Here is a 6,450-nt window from a genome sequence, read left to right as displayed (position 1 = left end):
GTGTGTGTGTGTGTGTGTGTGTGTGTGTGTGTAGCAGAAGAAGGGAGAAGGCAGTCAGAGGACTGGAGCACAGGATGCTCAGCTGGGAACAGGCCCAGGCAGAGGGGATGGAGCCAGAGACACTTCAGAGCCATTCCCAAGCAAGGAGCTCCCCTCACTCAAGTGGACCTGCCTCTCCGCCACATAGGGCCTGAGTGACCCCAGCCCTGACCCCCAGCCTGCCTCCCTGCTCTGCGGTGGGCAGGGAGCTGCTCCCACCCTCTGAGCGGCTCCTGGAGCCAGCAGGTGTCAGCCTAAGCTCAGGAACCTCCTCGGGGCTCCTCCCAGCCCCTACCTGGGCCTGCACCCAGCACCCAGCACCCAGCACCCGGCAGGACGGTGGAGCTGGCTGGGGGTGGGGGAGCCAGAGAGGCAACTGCTGTCGCTCCCCCAACTCCAGCACAGCTCCTGCTTTGCAGCCGCCAGCTGCTGACATGCACACACACGCGCGCACATGTGCACACTCCTGCGCTGGCATGCACTCTCACACACCCGCTTGCCTTGTACATGTGTACATGCTCTGCCCCCCGCCTGCGCAGCCCTGTGCGGATGCTTGTCCCCGTTCCAGGCCTGCGTTGACTCGTCGGAGCACGTTCCAGAGGCCGCTCGGCTCGGCCGCCACCATCTGTGATCTTCCCGCCGCTCCCACGGGGTGCCCAGCAAGCCCGTGTCCAGCCCTCGTGTCCGGAGATCTCAGGCTGCTCCCTATAGGGAAGGAAAGAGATCTTTGTGGCTTGGGTCTTTTCCAGACATTTCCCCCTCAACCCTGGCAGACGCTGGGCCCACCTCCAGGCCTGCGAGTGCGAGGCACCCTGGGGTGCTGCATGCAGGGCTCGTGATGCCGCAGGCTGGAAGGCTGAGCCCCCCACCCGGGGGGCCAAGGGTTGTGACGGTGCCAGGGTTTGTGAGCAAAGCACAGGCAGCTCCCGCCAAGGTTTCCTACTGACTTCAGCCACAAACTATTACCCTCCGTTTTCCTGGCAGGGCAAACTCCTGGCTGCTGTCCCAGCAGGAGGCACTGTACCCCACGCTGCCAAGCCAGGAGCACTTTGGTCATCTCCAAGCTGGTCCAGCTGGTCCCAGGACTGGATGCTGCCGCCAAAGGTTAATTAAAAGGAAGCCCTTTGGAGGAGCATCGGCCCTACCATCAAATGCAATTCCCCTTATCGGGCCTGGCAGCCTGCGCGGGGCCCAGCGTCAGACCCACTGTCGGGCAGGAAGGAGTGCGGCACCCACCCCAGGACAGTTCCCTGCTCGGTTAGTGCAGGGCCCAGCAGCTTTAGGAGCCAGGCTGGCCACAGGCACCCAAGGCCCAGACATCTTCAGGTCACTGCAGTGCTACTGCACCCTGCACAGCAGGCCTCTGAGAGCGGGGCTGGGGGGGCCCTGGGGACCCACAGCAGAGCATGGAGTAGCCTCCCCTCCCTCCACACAGCCCCAACCCTGTGGGCCTTGGAGCTCCATCCCTTGGAGACAGTGGCTTGCCGTGACCCTGGGCCTGGCCTGCAGATGCGGGCTCCCAGCTCCAGAGGCTCCCCGGCTGTTCACTGGCTCTGCCATCCCACGCAGGGCAGCCCTGGAAACCTCTTGCGCCCCGTTCTTGCCTCGCGATCCCTCCTCTGCCTTTCCCACTCCCACGCTCCTCCTCTCCTGCTCTCATTCCTCATCCTTGTTCCACTCCTGGTAGGAAAGTGGCCTGGTACATGAATGAGCCTAGCCCCTGGGCACTCACCCACCTGGCACTTGAGCCCTGGGGACTTCAGCCCCTGCCTTGGTGCCATGAGGTCCCTGTGATGCAGCCCAGGTCCCTGTGTTGGTTCCCCCTCTCCCGCCGTTCCCTACCCCAGTGCCTTTGTAAAGTGCCCCCGAGAAGAGGGTTTTCCTGACCCCGCTGGCTCCCTGCCACCAGCCAGCATGGGCATGCGCCCCATCCCCCTGGGCACAGGCAGCAGGGCCGAGCTGCTGCCTTGCCTGTCACTGCTGGAACCTGGCAAACTGGTCCGATGGCAAAACTGGGAGGCGGGGGCCTGCTTGGGTGGGAGGACTGGGGCTCCCGGCCTCTGGGCTATGCAGGGCTGGGTTCAGCTCCTCACTGCAGCTGTCCACACTCGAGCATCCCATGCAGAAGACTGGAGCGAACCAGAGACCTGCTCACAGCAGGGATGAGATGCCCAGGTTGCGACTCCCGTCAGGGTCGGGAATACCCAGTATCTTCCCAGCGCAGGGTCACGTCACCCACTGCCTGCCTGGGGTGGGTCGGCCTGGGTCAAGCTGTGTCCGGAGCAGACAGCTTGGCTCTGTGTCCTCCCACTTGGAGACAATGGCTCCCCTCACTGTCTGTGCCCAGACCGTCCGCCATGCAGTAGCCAGTTCCCTGGGGAGTCTCTGTTTCCCTTGGTTGCCCCTCTCCTTCCAAGCAGGCACCTCTGGGCTGAAACAGGCACGGGGTGGAGGGCAATGTCGCTTATCTATGGGGCAGGCTGGTGTTGCCTCCCTGCCATCAGGTGCTCTGCTGGGCAGAGAGGGGCTGGGCCTGGCGTGAAGCACCAGCAGGTGGTTAGATGGAGGAGGAGGTGGGATGGCACGGCTGGACAGAGAGCTGGAGATGCGGGTGGAAGGAGGGAGCACGCACATAGAGGAGATCCTGGCTACTGCTCCACTGCTTGCAGCAGCTCCTGCTGGGAGAGGCATAGGGCTGGGACAAGATGCAGCCTGGGCTCCCTCAGCAAAAGACAGCTCTCCCCTCCCGGGCTTGCCAGAGGCTGCTCCCCCACTTCCCTCTGGCCTCCCAAGGCCCTGGCTCCTGGAAACTCAGCGCTCAAGTCCACCCTTTGTTGTTGATTCATCAAAAGCTTCTTAACTCCTGGCCAGTGTTTGCTTTTGAGCTTTTTCCACCATCACTTTCCCAGGTTGCTGCAGATAAGGCAGCCACTGGCTTCTGAGTGCTGGGACCCGTCAATCCCGTAGCCTGGCACCAGATGCCAGGGGCAGACGGGACTGGGCTGGGAGAGGCCGTGGAGGCTGTGGGAACCGGATGGGGAAAGCGAACACGTGGCCTGCCAGGAGCCTGGCTTGGGGGGGGGGTCACATGGGACACGGTGCCAGAGCCAGCCTCCCTGGGAAGGTGCTGGGCCCTGTCTGCTCCCGCCTGGGACAGGGGCCACTGCTACCATCCATGCAGAGCTGACAGGGGCGTGTGGGGCTCCCTGACCTCACTAGGGTTTCCTGGGGGCTGAATTCTTAGTGCTTCATTTTCAGGTTGACATTATTCAGGGACTGAGGCTTAGTTTGCCCCAGCCTGACCCACCCCAGGATGGTACTGGGTGTGCATGACCCTGGGCATCTGTGATTCCAGCCCAGACAGGTGCTGGGTGCTTATGGTCCGTGCCCGGGGAGCACTGGGGGTTTATGGTCCCAGCAGGCACTGGACATACAATGCCTCTGGCAGCCCTGGTCCAGCTGGCTGCTCAGACACACAGCAATATTGCACCAGTCTTTGCAGGGTGGGGGCTGATCCTGCTCCCCTTTACACCAGGGCAGAATTGGGACAGTTGGAGTCCAAGTGTTGTAGTGCAGGGCTCAGCATGTCCCAGAGCCTGGAGCCTCTGCTAACCTTGGAGCCAGGCAGGAGCCTTACTGCTCGCACTGCCTGGCCCAGAGCGGGCCCCCCCCAGGGATGGCTGGCACTTGTCCCGTGCCCAGCACCACAGTGTCTGGGCCTGGGCAGCCATCTGGAAGCATGGGCAAGGTCACAGAGGCTGCATTGCCAAAGGTAACCCTGCTTGTCCCCTAGGGTTTCCCAGGGCCATCTCCAGGCTCCCAGGTCTTGGGGCTGAAACCCAGGCTCCAGCTGCTGCCTGCCAGGTGCAGTGAGCATGGCAATCTTTTGAAGCTCTTTATCTAAATCCCCTCTCAAAGCACCCGCTGTGTTTGTTAAGGCTTTATCTTCTGGCGTCAAGTACAACAAAGCCCATGCCTTAGCGCCGGGCTCTGCCAGGGCTCCCCAGCCACGCGCCCGCTCTGGGAACGGCAGCCTGTCCCCCATGGAGGTCAGCTTTCCATGTCCCTGGAGGTGGGTGGAGTACATGGGACAGATCCAGCCCAGTACCGAGTGGCCGGGACAGGAGCTGGCAGCCTGAGGGACAGAAAACTGCAATGCAATGATCACAGTAAAGGTGCAGACACCCATGCCGCTGAGACAGGAGAAGAAAGCACATGAGGGGGGCATGGGAGTCAGTCTTCAAGGCATGGGAGCTCCCCGCTGATCCCTGCAGCCTGGCGTGGAGGGTGCAGGTGCTGCCAGTGGGAAGGGAGTGTTCCCATTTCACCTTCTCACCCCAGGGCATACAGGCCCTGGCAACCCCTGCCTGCAGCCCTCGTGGCTGGGAGGGGCTGAGCTGAGACCCAGGGAGCTGCCTTTGCAAGTCAGGTCCCGAGGCTGTGAGAGGCACCAGGTTCCAGGCTCAGGGCCCTGCCTGCCTGCTCGTTATCTCCTGATTACACTAGCCAGCCAGGTCCCAGGCACCGGCTGCCACCACCTGGCTGGCCCCAGCACCTGGCCTGTGCAAGAGCCCGTGAAGTCCCCTGTTGCTCTCCTGGGCTCTCTGCAGACAGACACCCCGGGCTAAAGCTGCTCCATAGCAGATCACACATGTGCTCAGCGTGGTGTAATGGCAGCAGTACCAGCCGCTTCTCCACGCTGCTATGCCTGCCGGTGGAGCTGCAGAGCTTGGCTGCCGGGCCCAGGCTCCCCACCTGAAGGCCTTTGCCGTGCCCAGCTACACACGGGAACTCACAAATGCTGAACCACCCTGACAGGCCGTGCACAGCTGCACCGGCGCTGCCCACAGCTGCTGTCCCCTTGCAGGACAGCTGGTCCTCTCCAGGCATGGCAACCCCAGCTCTTGGCTCTAATTGCCTCCCGGATAGGCCTGGGGCTCAGCAGCCCAGGGAGAGTGGGCAAAGCCCAATAAGGGAAGCTGGATTTGAAGAGCATCCTGCTCTCAGCAAAAAGAGCAGTAGCAGCCTCCTCCCCACCCTGGTACATGGCATGCATCCACCCCTGGAGCCATGTAGTGTGAGGGTCCTAGGCCCAGTGGAAACAGATATCTCATACTTGGAACAGGGATGGGGGTGAGCCCTCGGCTGAAAGGAGCAGGGGAGCCATGCTTCACGGCTGACGGAGCAGGGTGTGGGCTGGCTGGAAACCTTCGGTTGCAGCTGGACAGCTGGGGTGACAACGGCTACAGAAGAGAGGGGAATCGCCTAGCCAGGAGCAATTCAGGCTGGACTTGGAAGTCAGGCTCCAACCCAGCAAGTGGGATGGCCTGTGACAGGGCCCGGCTGGAGCAGTGTGGACGGATGATGGAGCTAGTTTCCAGATGCTGCTTGGTAGATGCACCAGCTGGATGCCCAGCAGGTCCCCTCCACCCCGGTGCTGAGATGCAGTAACGTGGCTGCTTCCCTCCGCACATTGGAGCTAGCTGCTTGCTGACAGCTCCCCTCCCTACCTTATTTTTCAGGATTTTGGGGAGCAATTTTCCAAGGGCGGCAGGGGAAAGATGGGAGCTTGGAACCAAACTCAACAGGAGAGGCCAGAAGACTCCAGCGCTGTCGCCTGAGGTGGGCCAGACTCCTGCCGTATCCTCCAAAGAGCGCACCTTTGACAAAGCCCTGGCTCCCCCGTCCAACCCCACCCCTCCAGGAGGGAGACAGGCTCCACGTGGGGAGAGCAAACCTTCCCGGGACGCCTCTCCTCGCACCCGGTGCATCCAAACCTGGTGCTTCCAGCCAGGGCCCAAGCACCTGGGGGGAACCCACACTCAGCGCTCCCGGAGCCGACGGGCTCTGAGCCAAGCCCCCTCCATGGCCTGGCTCATTATCTGGGCTCCCAGAGGTGCCCCCTCGGTGCTCTGCCACCGTGACTGGCATGCTCCCTGCCTGCCCCGCAGGCCTGTCTCCGGCGGCGGGTCAGGGCGCCGCATTAACCCCGAGGCGCTGGTCCTGGCCCCGTTTCGCCGTAAGGAGATAGCGGCAGGCAGTGGGGGAAGGAGCCCGCACCTCATTAGCCACCTTGTAGCTCTCTTCAGCCGATAAATTATAGAACACAGGCACGCCTTTGAAATGCAGCCGGGCTCCTAAATCTAACATTTTTTCAGGTTCAATGTAAGTAATTTAGCAGGGAGCGAAATGTCAGCCTCCAGGATCCTGAGTAAGGAGTTGGGGGTGGGGGGAGTTAATTGAAGGTAGGAAGGCCAGGCTGAAGGGGCTTGAACTGAGATAGAGTTGGGGGGACCTTGTGGTGGGGTGGGGTGCCCAGAAAATTAACTAAGCACCGGGATGGGCAGGAGTGCCAGGGGTGAGGGAGAGTCATGTCTGAGAGGAGCGGAGGGGGAGCAGGGGCAGGGGCAA

This window comes from Gavialis gangeticus, unplaced genomic scaffold, assembly GCF_001723915.1.
Source record: "Gavialis gangeticus isolate Ggan-Ray unplaced genomic scaffold, GavGan_comp1, whole genome shotgun sequence".
Classification (NCBI taxonomy): Eukaryota; Metazoa; Chordata; order Crocodylia; family Gavialidae; genus Gavialis; species Gavialis gangeticus.
Note: the sequence above shows the minus strand (reverse complement) of the source record.